This window comes from Cyprinus carpio, unplaced genomic scaffold (genome assembly GCF_018340385.1).
Source record: "Cyprinus carpio isolate SPL01 unplaced genomic scaffold, ASM1834038v1 S000006585, whole genome shotgun sequence".
Classification (NCBI taxonomy): domain Eukaryota; kingdom Metazoa; phylum Chordata; class Actinopteri; order Cypriniformes; family Cyprinidae; genus Cyprinus; species Cyprinus carpio.
The window spans coordinates 1,743,591-1,760,928 of NW_024879238.1; positions in this window are offsets into that span (position 1 = coordinate 1,743,591).

Genomic DNA, 17,338 nt, shown 5'->3' on the forward strand with positions numbered 1-17,338 from the left:
ATTTAAAGAGCAGGTCAGATGGTATTTTAAAGTGTCCCAATATTGTATTGGAGTCCCCTACATCAGGTTTAAATGCATCTAAGGTCAGAAAACATTGTAATTTTCTCAGAATTATACATTTAATATTAGAGTCATTTGCCAATGATTAGGAAACGATTCGTTTCAAGCAAGTTCGGAGCAAGCCCCTCCCTTCCTCAAGCCTACTCTGCTCTGATTGGTCAGCTGGCCAAACCTGTTGTGATTGGCACAGAGATGAGTCCTTGAGCCAGTTAGCCAGCGCTACCATTGACAAAGCACCTTTACGTGAAAAAACAATAATATAATCAATCCGCTCTTATAATGACATAAAATACAAAAACACTTATGCAAGCGAATCGTGCCCACAGCTAAAGTTTAGCTGCTAAACTGTGAACACTAGGTGGATACGTTAGCCGAGTCCTAACGTGACTAACTGATGAAACAAAACAGTTTGTAAACCAAAAATATGTCTAGTGTAATGTTTGAAGAACGACAGACAAAAGACGCTTGTTCTTAACTTTTAATCAGAACACAGAACAGTTGTATTACAGGAGCACCATCCGAAATCACTCATCTCTCCCGCATTAACCCTGTAACTGCCAGTGCAGCACAATAAACAGCAGTTTCACAATTATTATAAAGTCTGTGTGCTGCACTACATTCTTTATTACTAAACAAAGTAATTAGAACAACGTCAGTCTACAATAATCGACATATTCTTAGGTTCACTGCGAATTTTTAGAACTACTTCAGTAAGACAGTAATATCGTGCTTTACCTGGAAACCTAAAGCTGCACTAGGTATACATCACATATTGGCACAAAAATAATTATATTTTGAGCACTCAATTGAAAATGTACACCTAACGTAATCAACTCGTACTACTTACAGGTCGTGGTTCAGAGAGCTTGTTAGTCCAAATTAAGAAGATTAGAAGCCAACGAAGATAAAAGCCCAGATTAGAGAAGCAGTTCTTGATAAAATGACAAGCACACAACAAAAGGCTCGAATTGTATTTCTGTGGTATCCTTGAACACCGCGTCTTCTCAAACATGATGTAAACGCACTAATAGCAAAAGTGTTTGTGGGCAGGTCAGACTCTGTTCGTATTTCGCGGGCAGGCGGGGATTATGCAAATGTGTTACCCAGTGATGTACACCGGTAACAGGCAAAAGAGTCGAAAATATAACAACTCGTTAAGGCGATTCAGAACCGACTCTCTCTTTGAGAGACAATATCTTTATTTATCATGCACTTTTTTGATTAACAACTTTGCATATTGTTTTCATTTAAGGATAGCTATGTTATAAACTGCAAAAGAGAGATTTTCAAAAAACCCATATGACCTGCTCTTTAAAGGGCAAGTGTGAAATCATGATTGTAACTTCCTCATTCATTATTTCACAGCTCAGTTTGATATGCTTGCAAAATCAGCTCTAAAAATGTATTATATTATTTATACAACTGTTGTGAATTTCATTTCCATAATTTGATAATGGTGACATGCCTAATTCTATATCATGTAAAAAAATCACTGACCTTTCACCATGTCAACAATGTCATTCTTTATGTCATCCGTGACAAGCACATCATGCTGAAGCCACATCATGGAGAAAGCTGGGTCCAGGACAGCTGATCTGATGTAGAGTGGGTCAGCAAATGGCAGCTCTTCTCCTGATGCTGCTGATAACATTTTCAGATTAACAAAGATCCCCCGGAATCTTTTCTTGAGAGAGCATTGCAGGCTATGGATCATGCTTCCCAGGAAGCGCACTTGCTGTTTGAGTTTTTCCAAATGGTGGTTTAGTGACAATACACAGGGGAGGACAGAGCTGACCATCACAATCTTCTCTCCCTGAGTAAGATCGGTGGCCTCTGCAAATGGCTGTAGCACATCACAAAGCTCCTTCATCAGATTCCACTCCCTAATTGAGAAGACCAGCTCACTGTGGCCTGTGTCCTGAACAACACTGCACAGTTCCTGATGACTGAATGAGAGCACTGCCTTGACTTGGCGGAGAGTTGAATTCCACCGTGTATTCACAGCAGCGGGTATCCCTCGCTGCCCAAACTTATCTTCAAATGCATCTTTAAAGGTGCTGGATGTATGAAGGAGAGAGCTCAGTTTGGAGCATTTTGCAAAGGTACTGTTCATGATCCGTGCATCCTTGAGACCATCACCAACAGTTAACTGCAGCGTATGGGCAAAGCATTGCTGACGTTTAGGACTTCCTCTGTTGATCATGCGGTCCACAGTCTCCCATTCACCTCTGGAGAGGTCTTCCCACAACTCTGCATCATCCAGATTGTCGTCATCAGTTACTTCACCATCTTGCTCTTTTGGAAAACACACTGTAAATGCTCGCTTCATATTAGCAGCATTGTCACAAATAACAAAGTCAAGTTTTTGTCTGATGTCATATTCATCACATATGGAATCAAAGGCTTCTGATATCCATTCTCCTGTGTGAGTTCCTTTGAATCTGTTGCAGCCAAGCAAGTATGATTTCAGCTGAACTCGCTCAGATGTTGCCAAAACATGGCCAGTGACTCCCAAAAAGCCACGCATTCTCCTGTCTGACCAAATATCCACTGTAACTGATACATGGTCTGCACTAGCAAGAAGCACTTTTATTTTCTCTTTAGTCTCTGCAACAAGGGATTCTATCTTTAAAGTTATTGTCCTACGACAGGCAGGCTGGTACTTGGAGTCAGCCACAGACATGAAGTGTCGGAAATGTCCATTCTCAGTGATTGAAAGAGGCATGCTACATCCTATCACCAGGTCTCTTAGAATGGCATTTGTTATGGCCTTCTGTCTTGGATGATTAGCTGAATAGGCTTCCTGAGGACGAGACTGGAGGAACTGGGAAATTGCAGGCTGTGTAGCATCAGTGCAGGTGTTTCTTGCCCTTTCATACTCTGCATATCTGTGAAACAGAAGCAAAAACAAGAATGGGATGTACTGTATGGTCGGGCAGACATGAAAACATGATATAGGGTAAAAAAAAATAGTTGTTTGAGGCTTTTTGTAGTTTTTATTTACTATCTTGCTTAGCATCAAAATCCTCCAGACTTGGCCCTTCTACACTGATTCTTATAAGTGGACGATGCTACTTGTGCCTGATGTTAAAGGTTGTATCAGCGATGATGGGGTAACGTCACTTCTGTTGATGTTCAAACAAAACAGAGAGCTAGCTCGCTACTCCCTCCCCCTCCCTCCCGTGCAATTGAAACTCTCCTAAACGCACGGCGCATCTTATTGGTTGGAACACTTTATTTTGCCTTTGAGTGGTTGGTTAACACTTGTTGGTAGCAATTGTTTTTGTGTACAGATCTCGGAGCCTAGGCTGCCTACAGAGCAGGGGCGGTTCTAAGGTCAGTGGATATTATTCAGGGCTTTAGCCCAAACTAAAATGTGTTTATTTTTTATTTAAAGAAATTAATTAATTAGAAAAGCGATTTAAGGGAATAAAGAAAAAGAGAAAGGCTTATTGTATTAGTGAAATAATTTAACTATTTGCAACTAATATTTTATTTTTAATTATGCATGCATTGTCTCTAAATTAATAAAGGACATTATAGCATATTTTCAATTCAAAAAGGCAAAATGTAATAAATAAATAAAAATGTTAAATGTTTATATACTTACATTTTACCAGGCATTCGTTCACTTCTTTAATCATTTTGACAATGATGAGCTAGACCGCTGAACTTTAGTCTTCCTAACAACAAACAGAGCAGTGCATAGTCCTAATGGAGTGCATCAGAGCAGCATCAAGAATATCAAAATATTTTGCAGTGAATCTCTTATTTGCATCTTAAGTTTATTGCCAATAATAATGACAGGTTTGTGAAAATGTAGAACTCGATGAGCTCGCGCAAAACACATCTTCAGCACAGCGACTCATTTGCCCATCTCTGATTGGCCAATGCGTTCAACAGACATGTCTGTGATTGGCTACAATGCTCGACGTTGCAAAAGCACGTCGTGAGTACCTTTAATGCAAAGGGAAAATATATATACAGGTCCTTCTCAAAAAATTAGCATATTGTGAAAAAGTTCATTATTTTCCATAATGTAATGATAAAAATTAAACTTTCATATATTTTAGATTCATTGCACACCAACCTTAATATTTCAGGTCTTTTATTGTTTTAATACTGATGATTTTGGCATACAGCTCATGAAAACCCAAAATTCCTATCTAAAAAAATTAGCATATTTCATCCGACCAATAAAAGAAAAGTGTTTTTAATACAAAAAAAAGTCAACCTTCAAATAATATGTTCAGTTATGCACTCAATACTTGGTCGGGAATCCTTTTGCAGAAATGACTGCTTCAATGCGGCGTGGCATGGAGGCAATCAGCCTGTGGCACTGCTGAGGTGTTATGGAGGCCCAGGATGCTTCAATAGCGGCCTTAAGCTCATCCAGAGTGTTGGGTCTTGCGTCTCTCAACTTTCTCTTCACAATATCCCACAGATTCTCTATGGGGTTCAGGTCAGGAGAGTTGGCAGGCCAATTTAGCACAGTAATACCATGGTCAGTAAACCATTTACCAGTGGTTTTGGCACTGTGAGCAGGTGCCAGGTCGTGCTGAAAAACGAAATCTTCATCTCCATAAAGCTTTTCAGCAGATGGAAGCATGAAGTGCTCCAAAATCTCCTGATAGCTAGCTGCATTGACCCTGCCCTTGATAAAAACACAGTGGACCAACACCAGCAGCTGACATGGCACCCCAGACCATCACTGACTGTGGGTACTTGACACTGGACTTCAGGCAATTTGGCATTTCCTTCTCCCCAGTCTTCCTCCAGACTCTGGCACCTTGATTTCCGAATGACATGCAAAATTTGCTTTCATCCGAAAAAAGTACTTTGGACCCTGAGCAACAGTCCAGTGCTGCTTCTCTGTAGCCCAGGTCAGGCGCTTCTGCCGCTGTTTCTGGTTCAAAAGCACACGCCTGTGCACGGTGGCTCTGGATGTTTCTACTCCAGACTCAGTCCACTGCTTCCGCAGGTCCCCCAAGGTCTGGAATCGGTCCTTCTCCACAATCTTCCTCAGGGTCCGGTCACCTCTTCTCGTTGTGCAGCGTTTTTTGCCACACTTTTTCCTTCCCACAGACTTCCCACTGAGGTGCCTTGATACAGCACTCTGGGAACAGCCTATTCGTTCAGAAATTTCTTTCTGTGTCTTACCCTCTCGCTTGAGGGTGTCAATGATGGCCTTCTGGACAGCAGTCAGGTCGGCAGTCTTACCCATGATTGCGGTTTTGAGTAATGAACCAGGCTGGGAGTTTTTTAAAAGCCTCAGGAATCTTTTGCAGGTGTTTAGAGTTAATTAGTTGATTCAGATGATTAGGTTAATAGCTCGTTTAGAGAACCTTTTCATGATATGCTAATTTTTTGAGAAGGACCTGTATATCTAAAACTGTAATATGCACTTTTCATGATTGGGTAATCGCGGCAGCTACATTAGTTTTTCTGATTAATTGTTTTGCTCTATGAGAAAGACAAGGTAACAAAATATTCGTGGCTTTACTATAAACATTCGGGGATTAAGCCCCCTTAGCCCAGCCCCAGCGCAGATCGTTAGGAAAGATTAGATGAATGTGATCATTTATGTTTGGGCCTTTTTTGGGCCTGAAATCGCTGATACAATCTTTAATGGCTACCTTAGCTATTATTACATTAGCTAACTACCAATTAACCAGATAACATTAACAAATTGACAAGCACTTACTGGGCAGAATGCCTCTTCAGATGACGGACGAAATTGGAGGTTGTCGTCTGGCTGTCCAAGATTTGTATGTTGCATGTCTTGCAAAGCGCTGTTCTTCTTTTGCCATCTTGCAAAAAATTCTTGAAGCCAAAAAGCGATGAACCTCGGCCCCCTCCAGGTGACATGTTGATGTGATGTGGTATCTGATCTAAGTGGGCGTGGTGTGCGTAAGGTACGAGAGTGCATGACTGATGATAGTGTCGTGATCCAGTGATGACAACACTATTCTCAGCCTGCGCTCCAGCTGAGTAATCAACTTTATTTTTTTAAAATAATTTATATATTTTATATTCAAACTGAAAACATGATGCGATTATCACTCAAGTCATTCAAGTCATCGTGTCTCAAGTCAAGTCAAGTCCCGAGACTTTAACTTCCAAGTCCGAGTCAAGTCTCAAGTATTTTATTTTTTGTCAAGTCAAGTCACAAGTCATAAAAATAGCGACTCGAGTCCAAGTCACAAGTCCCCATGTCTGCTATTCTCTCTCTTTGCAATTATAAGTTTAATGTAGGGGGATAAGAGAATGTCTACTTATTTGCATTAACTGTGACACTGGGAAATACATGTTAATTGAACTGAATGTGGTGAATCTCAGCTCACTTACCAGAAAACACTTAAAATAAATTGTCTGTGTTTACAGTACATCGCACAAACAGCAACAGCAACAACAAATCTTTCTCGTAACGGCATCTGCATCAGAAAGTGGTAATATCAACATTCTCTCCTGAAAGCAAAAATGATGGATGAAAGAAAAGACAGACTACTAAAACTCTTTGGAAAATATGATGTTGTCCTTCTGCAAGAGACTCACATTGGTTAAAATGGATCCTGAAGATGATGATGACGATGATGCTGACTGGGATTACATCACTGACGTCTTTAAAACATCACAATTAAAACCAACATTAAAAAAACTAACAAATCAGAGATACACAGAGAGAAATGATGACCAGCTACAAACAATGTATATGACAAAACATTTTGTTCAGATGGAGACTATGCTTGGGTTTATGTTGAGATAGGCAATCAGAAGTACACATTTGTGAGTGTATGGAGACTATGCTTGGGTTTATGTTGAGATAGGCAATCAGAAGTACAAATCTAAAAAATTCTAAAGAAGTATTACAGCTCCTGATCTGATCTGTGATCTCATGTTGAAGCTCTTCTACAGCTTCTTAACAAATGCATCAGATGCTTTTAAAAGCAAGCTTGTAATTGGTGGAGACTTTAACACAACACTTAATCCTGCACTGGATGCGACCAAAATTATCTCAAGACACTCTGCACGGAGTGAAAAAACTGAAGAATTTCATGACCATAGTAAAGCTGTCAGATGTCTGGAGAAAAAAAGAATGGTCAAAAGCATGAATACACACGCATACATCCACAAAAAAAGATTAGTAGTTTATTTTATGGACCCAACACAGTCCAGATTAGACTATTTTTCATGTTGGAGAATGATGTGTTTTATGTGGAAAAACTGTGACATAGGCAAAGATTTAGGCAAAAATCTGTCTGATCATTTCCCTGTGAGCCTTACTCTGAACATGAACAGAACTAATGGAATCTTTGGCAGTGAGGAGTGATTAGAAAAAGCACAAGCGTATTTTTCTATGGCATTATACTGATGATAAGATTGTAAATTTATATGTTTGGAAAGCTTTTATTCTGCCAGTACATCAGACTTTCTGGTAGAGTAATTAATGCACTTTCAAAATGTAAAGCCTTTAAACTGTTTTTAGAGTATAGGTTTGTGTCATAAAAAAAAAAAAAAAAAAACATCTTAAAAAAATACCAAAAAACATTTACCTTAAATCATGTGGTACTTTTTATATTTATGTGCGAGTGTTTAATAGGTGTATATGCGCGGATCAAGTTTATATGTATATGCAAGTATGTCCAGTTGTGTTTGTATGCAGCGAGTTTATATGTATGCTCGAGTGTGTGTAGGTGTATATGTATGGATCGAGCTTATACATATACGTGAGTGTCTGTAGGTGTATGCACGTGTCAAGTTTATATGTATACGCAATTTATTCACAAATGTGTATGCATTCATTGTTAACATGTTTTGGTATGTAATATTCGGAGACAATTTAACGATGGAGTATTTTGACCAATCTCCTGCTGGACCCATTACCTTAAGAAACCAAGACTGTAAAGCAAATGTGAATGTTGACTTTGGTGATCTCATCATTAAAGGACTGCAAGTGGAAGAAAGCCGGAAAAGCCAAAAAGCAAGCGAAAGTTGAGAAGCGTCGCCGAGCAAACGAAGAAATCTGGGCCCGGTTCCCCAAAACGTTCTTATCGCTAAGTAGTTCTTAACCTATTCCTAAACCTCTCTCTTAATGTTATGGCACGATTCCCGACACGTTCTTACTCTAAGTATGTCTTCTGTAAGTCACACTTTCGTAAGGTTGGTCTGGACCATTCGTAAGCTCTCTCTTAGCGTAGTTTGAGCTCAAGACGCTAGTCGCCGCCACTTTGCAGCAGTCTTTAGAAATCAGCGCAGCGCAGTACAAGTCCAACTATGGTATGTTGACAATGTTGTGGCTCAAAAATTATTTTATGTTATGGACATTTTAAGACTAATAATAAAATATGTTCGCAATGGATACAGGCCCAGGGGCGTGTCTAGAGCATTTTAAATGGGGTGGCCAGTCTGGGGCACTGGCTCAAAAGAGGTTGGCGGGGGGGGACATCTGCATATTTATGTGGGATTCACTCTCGAAGTAGCAGTGATTGACACAATGATAGACCAAAAGCAATAGACGGGAGAAAATATGTGAAAATGGGCATTAAGACTAGAGCACCCTCACTAATTTTAGAAGCACCCTCAGTGATTATTTCTGGAACCTGGCTAATACACTTTTATTGCAAAACTATATACAAAAACAACAAAATACAAATGCACTTAATAAAACAATTGAATAAATGCATATTTATAAGTTAAGCACTTAACTAAAAATAAGAAGGCTATTAATAAAATAAATAACTAAGGCTGACTATAATCAGCTTGCTTCCATTTAATGAGATAAGCCTACTCCCTCACCTGAATTAGAAAAAAGGCGCTTCTAGTCTTCAGTGATGCAAGAACGTTTTAGCATACACGTAATCTCTGAGCAAAAGCAGAGCCAATTCATAAAAGAACAATGTATATTTAAAAGCACACATCCAGTTTTGTGTGAGTGAAGGAAATCCACTTGCGAGTGGAGATTCGTGCTCGCGCATTACATGGATCACGTGACATTATGCGCTCTCGATATGTCAAATATCACGCTATAGAAACAGCCTAAAATTAAGTATAAAGAGGAGAAGAAAGCGGCCGTAGGCAGCTACACATGCCAGGATCCGCCACTGCCAGATACAGTTAGAAAATTGCTTAAAACAAGTCTATCGCAAGACATCTGGTGGGGGGCCACCCCTGGCCACCACGTAGACACGCCTCTGTACAGGTATTTATGAAGTTGACTTTATTTGGTATCAGAACTAATATGGTGGTAATTAGCCCTAGGCTATTTCTAATGTCACTAAAGCGTTTAAATTGGCAATCACTTTTGATAATTAAAATCTGGCAAACAATTTGGCTCTAAATGGCTAAGATCTATAAATGGGTAAGCATGGTGGTGTCCAGTAAGTGACGTGTCCTTGTATTGAATCAAAGACGGCGCCGGCCGCGGAGCCATTTAGTCCATGTCAATTTTTTTATTTGGCAAAAACTTAAGCCCTTTTGACAATTTTGCCTGACGTGGCTATATTAAAAAAAAATCGCTTTCGCCTCCCAAGACAACTCATTATGGAGCTGCTGGACCCTTCTCAGACCTGCGCTTGCCAGGCTAACGCGCGCGGAATTTTGCTTTAAGCCCTGAAGTCCAGCTGCTTGGCAGCGCTAAGGTTTTTTTGCTACAGGGAGCTTCATCGAGGTCGTCGGAGAGGGCTACGGCCTAAGCAAGACCTCGGTGTGGAGGTGCGTCCACACTGTCACCAACGCCCTTCTGCGCCATGCAGGGGAATTCTGATTGTAAAGTACCTTACCATTAATATAAAAAGTGTATTACATATTTTTTAGAAGTCGTTTAAACCCATGTCAAGAAGCGGCACAATGGGATAAGGAGGGTGGATGAGATTACGCGAGGGGATACCCGGTTCGTCTACCCTCGTCACAACAACACCTATCGTTAAGTGAACATATTACTGACAATTTGATAATTTAATTAATAGTCTATATTTTTAGGATAACTATGTTAAAATAAATGTTACTGGAATAATTTGAGGACCAATGTTTCATTTGCATAGAACGTGTTGTCTTTCTTAACGCCATAATGCACCTTCGCGTGGAAGTTGAAAATCGATTCCTGAGCAATCGATGCCAACTTATTCAGCACCTTCACTTGTGACAGCGCCTTTGTAACGTCGAACGTAAGAGACACAGCATGTTAAGAAGCTTCCTAAGGGACACTTCGGGGAACACACTTAGGGAACATAAACAACTTTGGTAAGATATATCTTTCGAGTCTTCTTAGCGCGCTAAGAGTGAGCGTTATCGGGGAACCGGGCCCTGGAATGCCAGCGAGACATGCATTTCAAGCTGAGAACGGTGACAAAGTTGGTGCGCAAGCAAGAGACTTTAAATAAAGAAAATGATGAAGTGGTAAGAGAGATGGCTCTGAGTATAATAAGATCCATCTCGAGCTTGCAAGCACTGACAAATGGTTTAGAGTATTTGAAGCTCAAAGCTCCAATGTTTAAGATGTAAGAGTTTCTTTATTTTCTTTTGGGGGGGAAACATGATCATGTTTCAAATGTTTTATTTTATTTTTATTTCTTTTTCATTTCCCTTTTACTTTTCTAACCGTTGAAAAGGTATTAATCTTTGTGGTTTAAGGTTTGATGTATGCTTTGCTTGTTTAAAGAGTATAAAAGGACACGGTTGCATTTTCAACAGCATGCTTAGGAGATGAAAACCGCAACCGAGCAGTGTTGATTTTGCAATGCATGAAGGTGTGACTTCTGTGGTTGAACCGAACATACTTGTACCTATGCAGAAGAAGGTGTTAAGGATATTTTTGTAACTAACGTATATATGTTGCTGACCACCCCTGCTATTCTTCCCTTTGAACTTTTGACACTCTGTATTAGATGATATAAAAGGTCAGATACTATGGTTGTGTATGGTTACACGTGATTACCAAAATAAGGGAGAATGTAGGGGAGGAATACAAAAGATATGCAAAGCCTATAAAAGGGGAAGAAAATCAGAGTGCGGAGCCGCACTTCGATGGTGAAGACCTACTCGTTTTTTCATTTTCTCAATTTTTGATTGCTTATGAGTTATTGTTCATTAATAAACGAAAACCATGACAAATGGTGATGCGAAGAATTTTATTAAACAACAAGGTCTCTGAGTAATTTCATTTATGAATAGAAAATTATTATAAACTGAATAATCCTACGAGCTTCAAGTAGACCGTACCCCAGGCTGAGCAGTTGCGGGTGCCGGGGAGGACTCCAACCTCTACTCATCGCAGATCTGGATTCAGTGGTAAGAAACAGATTAATTATAACTGTTGTTGAGGGTAGAGAATGGCAATAAGATATTTTAGTGGATTTCCCTCGGGGATAGAAATACAACAGGTATGGATTTCATATTAGTGTGCCACGTGTATTTTCATATATGTATTTTTTGAACATCCAGTAGTATGCATGTATATGTGAGTACCCAGCCGGCATTTCAACGCTGAAACAACGTCAGGTACCATGGTTGATTCACCGTTGAAATCACGACGCTGTTTCACCGTCTTACATTCATCATGGGTGAATTATGGTCGTTCTGGAGGCGTTGGATGAAACATTGAATTAGGTGTTTGATTTTGCAAAAGTGAATCAACGTTGATAACACGACATTGTTTTTCACCGTCCTACCTTGCACCATGTATAAATACACAACTGTATGTTCAGTTAGAGCCTAGTTTGCATTAACAGCAACACTGTAGTACATTATAAAGGCTAAAAATCAAAGGACCGGCAGCAAGGGCTTTACAATCAACTTCAATAAACTACCACATGCTCAAAAATTGTAAAACCAGCAGTTTTATTTAGGAAACATACTGTATAAAACAGATGGAAATAATCCCAAACTTTATTTGGCAGCATATGCATGGATGTATTGTTAAAAACATTTGTAGAAGAACAATCCAAATACCATAATATTTAAAGGTTTTTGGCAAAAACATTTTTGCATATAAATGCATATTTTTTGTGGCACTTGCAAGAGAAACCCCTTGTACCTTTATGACTGAAACCAGCCGATCTTTTATTTTGGTGGAAAACTAGTTTCTGTAAAAAACAAAATTTTTAGTAAAGTGTCTCATTACAAGAGATGTGTACATTTGTGCAGTGAAAATGTGTTGAACAGTTCGAGAAGGGAACCTTCAACCAGGGACGCTGTAAAGGGAGGGAAGATTAGGACAATTCCAAGGGTCCAGTTTTAGAGGGGGCACCCCCGGATTGTGTCTTTTTTTTACTGTGGGGAACGCAGAATGTGTGATTTTCTACTGAAGGGGACTCTAAAATGTTAGCACCAACAGCCTCATGCATTTAGTGTGGTTGTGCTTCGGGTGATCCTTGAAAGAGTCCCAGCTCTAGGTCCTTTCTGACGCCTCCCCTCCACTCTCTCCCACTTGTGCGCTTTCTGTACTGTCCTGCATAAACAAACACAAAAACACCAAAAATAAATCCTCATAAAATATCAACTTTGATATTGTGAAATGTATTTAACTGAAAACTGAATGCAAAATAAATCACACAATATTTTCACTTTACAGTTCAATAACAGTGGGGTTCGAAACAACGTGCACAACACTTTTCATTAAACACTTATTTCATGTATTCAGATGAAAGTTTACAATATCAGCAAATTATTCATAAGCAGTGTTTTCAGAGCCCACAGTTACACTGTTTTAATCAGAACACTAGAAATACAGTGTAGTAAAACAAGGAAAAATCAAATTAAGTACATTTTTATTAAACCAAGTAAAATCCACAACCTATCACAAAAGGTTCAATGAATCTCTACCAGAAGTGACAGTGCAATGTAGCAGATGAACAATTTCTTACCAATGTTTCAAGAATAAGCTGGATCCTTAATGACTCTACAAGGGGAAAGAAGAAATGGTTTACTGAAAAGTTCTTAAAAAGCAGGATTTCATTTTATACCATTTCTTTAAACCAGTGGTTCTCAAACTTTTTTTACACCAAGTACCACTTCAGAAAACATTTGTCTCTCTAAGTTCCACCATAATGACCAACATTAAATTTCGGCAGCATAGTAGGCATAAACTATTCAGCTACAGTTCAAAAATGAGGCAGTTTTATTTCCTAATAAGAATATTTTATTGTAGTCCAGCGACTTTAACATCGTAAATACACAGTTTGAACATTAACATTGCATTGTGCTTACATGCAGGTAAATGAAAACTTAGTTTAAATTAAAATGAGTTATAACAAAAGTTACATAACTGTACTGTACTTAAATGTAAAAAAAAAAAAAAAAACCTTACTCAAAGATTAAATTAAAATGTATCTGCCACTGAGAACCACTGCCAGGCCTGCCACTGAGAACCACTGCTGGAGCCTGAAACTTTGAGAACCACTGCTTTTAAACAATCCTAATTCATTTTTTAAATTTATTTTCATTAATTCATTTAAATTGTACCGACATTTGCAATTATATATTTCAGAAAACACTTTGAGACTATTCTTATAAGTATAAAAACATATATAACACACCTAATGCACGGGATTCATATCAGGAAAATGTGGAAAAAAAATTTCTCTAAAAGACAGATATTAACACATAACTTACCAGCAACACAACATCAGATGAGCATCTAACTTGAGCATCTGTGATAAAGTAATACAAAAATACACACACAGGTATTTATCTTCTGCAGGTTACATGTCCTTTACCCATTTATAAACTCTGGTAACGTAACGATATACTTTACTATTTTTGAAAAGTAATAAAGATAGCGATTTTCTTACCTCATTTTGGCAGTATGTTTGCAGGACCTCGCAGAACACATCTGACCCTTCTTGTGTTCACATTACAGTTTTTTGTTCTCCATTGACATGTCATGACTCAAATTTGCTCGAAATAAAAAAAAACAAAAAAAAAAAATTACAGGCAAATATTAAATAATTCGGGACCGACCGACAGAGCAGTTTCAATGAGCAGCAGCTCACAGTCAACCACCTCACTCACAGAAAGACGATAATAACGGTCAATTTTCAAATGTAGAAAGGCGCGAACCGTTTCATTGTCCAGTTTCCTGGATGACAGCCAGATTAACCAATCATGATCAAAGCAATAAAGTAAAACAACCAATAAGAATTGTTTCAGCGTGATACAGCGAAATGTATTTAGTTTTATTGTTGTTAATGATGATAATATTTAACATATAGCTTTAGATTTTTAGAATAGGTATCACTCATTCAGGATGGTGACGAGGTCTGCTTACAGACAGGAGGTTAAAGAGCTGGCTGTCTGGTGTACTCTCAACAACCTGGAGCTTAACACGCTCAAAAAACAGTGGAGATGATCGTGGACTTCAGGAGAAACCCCCCTCTGCTCTCCCCCCTAATAACCATCATGAACAGCACTGTAAAAACAGTGGAGTCATTCAGGTTCCTGGGCACCACCATCTCTCAGGACCTGAAGTGGGACATTCACATTGTCTCCATTGTGAAAAAGGCCCAACAGAGATTGTACTTCCTTCACCAGCTGAGGAAGTTTAACCTGCCACATGAGCTGCGTGAAACAGTTCTACTCCGCCATCATTGAATCCGTCCTCTGCACTTCAGTAACTTGTCTGGTTCAGCTTAGCTTCTAATCTGACCTCAGAAGCTACTACAGAGGGTAGTCCGGACTGCTGAGAGAATCATCGGTACAACCCTCCGTCTATTCAAGATCTGTACTTATCCAGAGTGAGCAAAAGGGCTGGCAAAAATACTCTGGACCCCTCACATCCAGCACACTCCCTGGTTTGAACTGTTGCCATCTGGTCGACGCTACAGAGCACTGAGCACCAGAACGCCCAGACACAGGAACAGTTTCTTCCCTCAGGCAATCCATCTAATGAACACTTGACAATAACTGTGGAACACATTACACTATTTATATTTACAGACAATACACTTAGTATCTAACACACATACTTAGTGTACACTTTACATTATAATTTTTTTGCACATAATATACCTGTACATACATAACTGCTCGTAATATATCTGCCATACAATTGTCAATTTTGTATATTGTCATTCCTTACCTACTGATTTGTATTTTTTGTATTTTTTTATTCTTTTATTGTGTGTTTTTTGTTCTGTCATTCTGTTTGCACTGCGGAGCTTCTGTCACGAAAACAAATTCCTCGTATGTGTAAACATACCTGGGCAATAAAGCTCATTCTGATTCTGATTCTGATGATTAAAATATTGTAAAATGCTATTAAAATAATAAGCTTAAGTAATTTAATATAAATAATTTAAAAGTTTAACATTTTTCAACCCATTTAGCATTAAACATTTTCAACATTGTTTCAACGTTAAAACAACTGACCTTATTTCAACCATATTTCAACGTTGAAGGTTGGTCGTGTAACGGCAATTTTTCAACCGTTCAGCTTTAAACGTTGTATTCAACATTGTTGAAGGTCCGGTCATGTGCCGGCTGGGTAATTTATAGGTGTATATGCATGTGTTTTATGTATGTCTTCCTAAGCGAAGTTTGATTTAAATGCTACGCGGCGCCTCAGAAGTGATTTCAAAACATTTCAGCCGGTTTATATATTTGTGTATTTTTTATCTTGTATAAGATGCATTCGGTTGAGTACATTATAACGAGAACACTATTATAATAAAACGCTCTGAACATCTAGAATTGCGAGCAGGACAAACAACAATGCAGACTGGGACTGTCACATACATAACATTATAATGAGAACACTATTATAATAAAACGCTGTGAATTTTTAGAGTTTAGTTGCTGTGTTTCTGCACGTTGTTGCGTGAAGAATGCGTCCACAAAAGGAGTTCATTCAGAGCCGCACAGACATGTTCATGTATTCGGGGTCAGTAAGGCAGATAGCCTATTCACCTTATTCCACCCCGCCAACTTTTAATACTTTGCTTTTCCGCATTTTGTCATCTGACTTCTGCTAAACTGATACGGCACATCCAGTAACTAGTTCAGTAGTTGTAAGGCCCTGTCCCAAATGGCACACTTCATGTGGACTTTCGGTCTCATGGACTTAAATTGCGCGTGCTCGCATCCGTAGGCCGTCCCATTTAGCATTTTAATGCTCTGAAGTGTGCTCAGCAGCACCTCCTTTGTACCCTTAAAGCAGTCTTCCGCGAAGCCCGCATAGATGCAGGCTCCGCACACTTTAACTACCCAGGAATCCTTGCAAAATGCCAATCAGACAATGGATGGAAGGAGATTTCGCTCAAGAGCAATTCATGACATGGCTGAGAAGAAAATATTTAAGTGTAGGTATCATTATGGTTTTTTATGACCTAGGTGGTACAGTTTATACAAACATTATGGTCATTGACCAGTGGTTGATATCTCAAACATAATAATAGCGCGTTGAATAATACGATCGCATTATGATTGATTATTTAAATAGAAACTAAGATTGTTTGTAGCTAGCTTTAACTGTGGCGAATTGGCAAAGAACGTTAATACCGTAAATGTTATAAATTGGGAGCACGGTGATGACTTCTTACGACGGATCAGATGGTCTCCAATTGTCCCATCCATCGTCATTGTTAACGTGGGTAGACGATATGAAGAAGTGGCCAGAGGTGAACCTATGGGGACATATTTAACTACTTCGTCCTGTCAGAAGGAGTTGATGGAGCAGCAAGGAAAAATTATAAAAGTACCTACCATTATTCCCATAGTGGGCAAGTGGGTCGTGTACTGTTCCACAGCGAGGGTGATTTCGTCTTTTTAAAAGCAAACGTGCACCCAGCCAGTGGAGCAGTCCAAACTGCTCAGTGTGGTGCTGGTGTGTGAGCAGGGGTCAGTGGAGACTACTGGATGTTCGTGCATCACTGCTTTGGGAAGGCAGCCTCGATATTATGGAAGCTAAGACTATCACACACATCATCATTTTTTATTATTCATGATAATATCTTACAAGCGATTATGTTGTTAACATACACTAAGTATGTTTATAAATGTATAAAAGTATATTAACGTGTTTGTGATCATACACAGCTGCTGCCCTGATGACCATCATCAGACTAAGTATCTTGTCTAATCTCTTAATTGTACACGTGAAGTAAGGTGAGTAAACATTTATAAATCACATATTATAAAAGGAGGAGGCTGAACCTTGGAAGTAAAAAACACCTTATGTTCAGGTGTTCATAATTATTAGGCAGATTTTCTTTTACAGATAAAATGAGCCAAAAAAGATTATATATCACTTGTAAAAGATTAAATACAAAATTAATAGTTCAAGGGT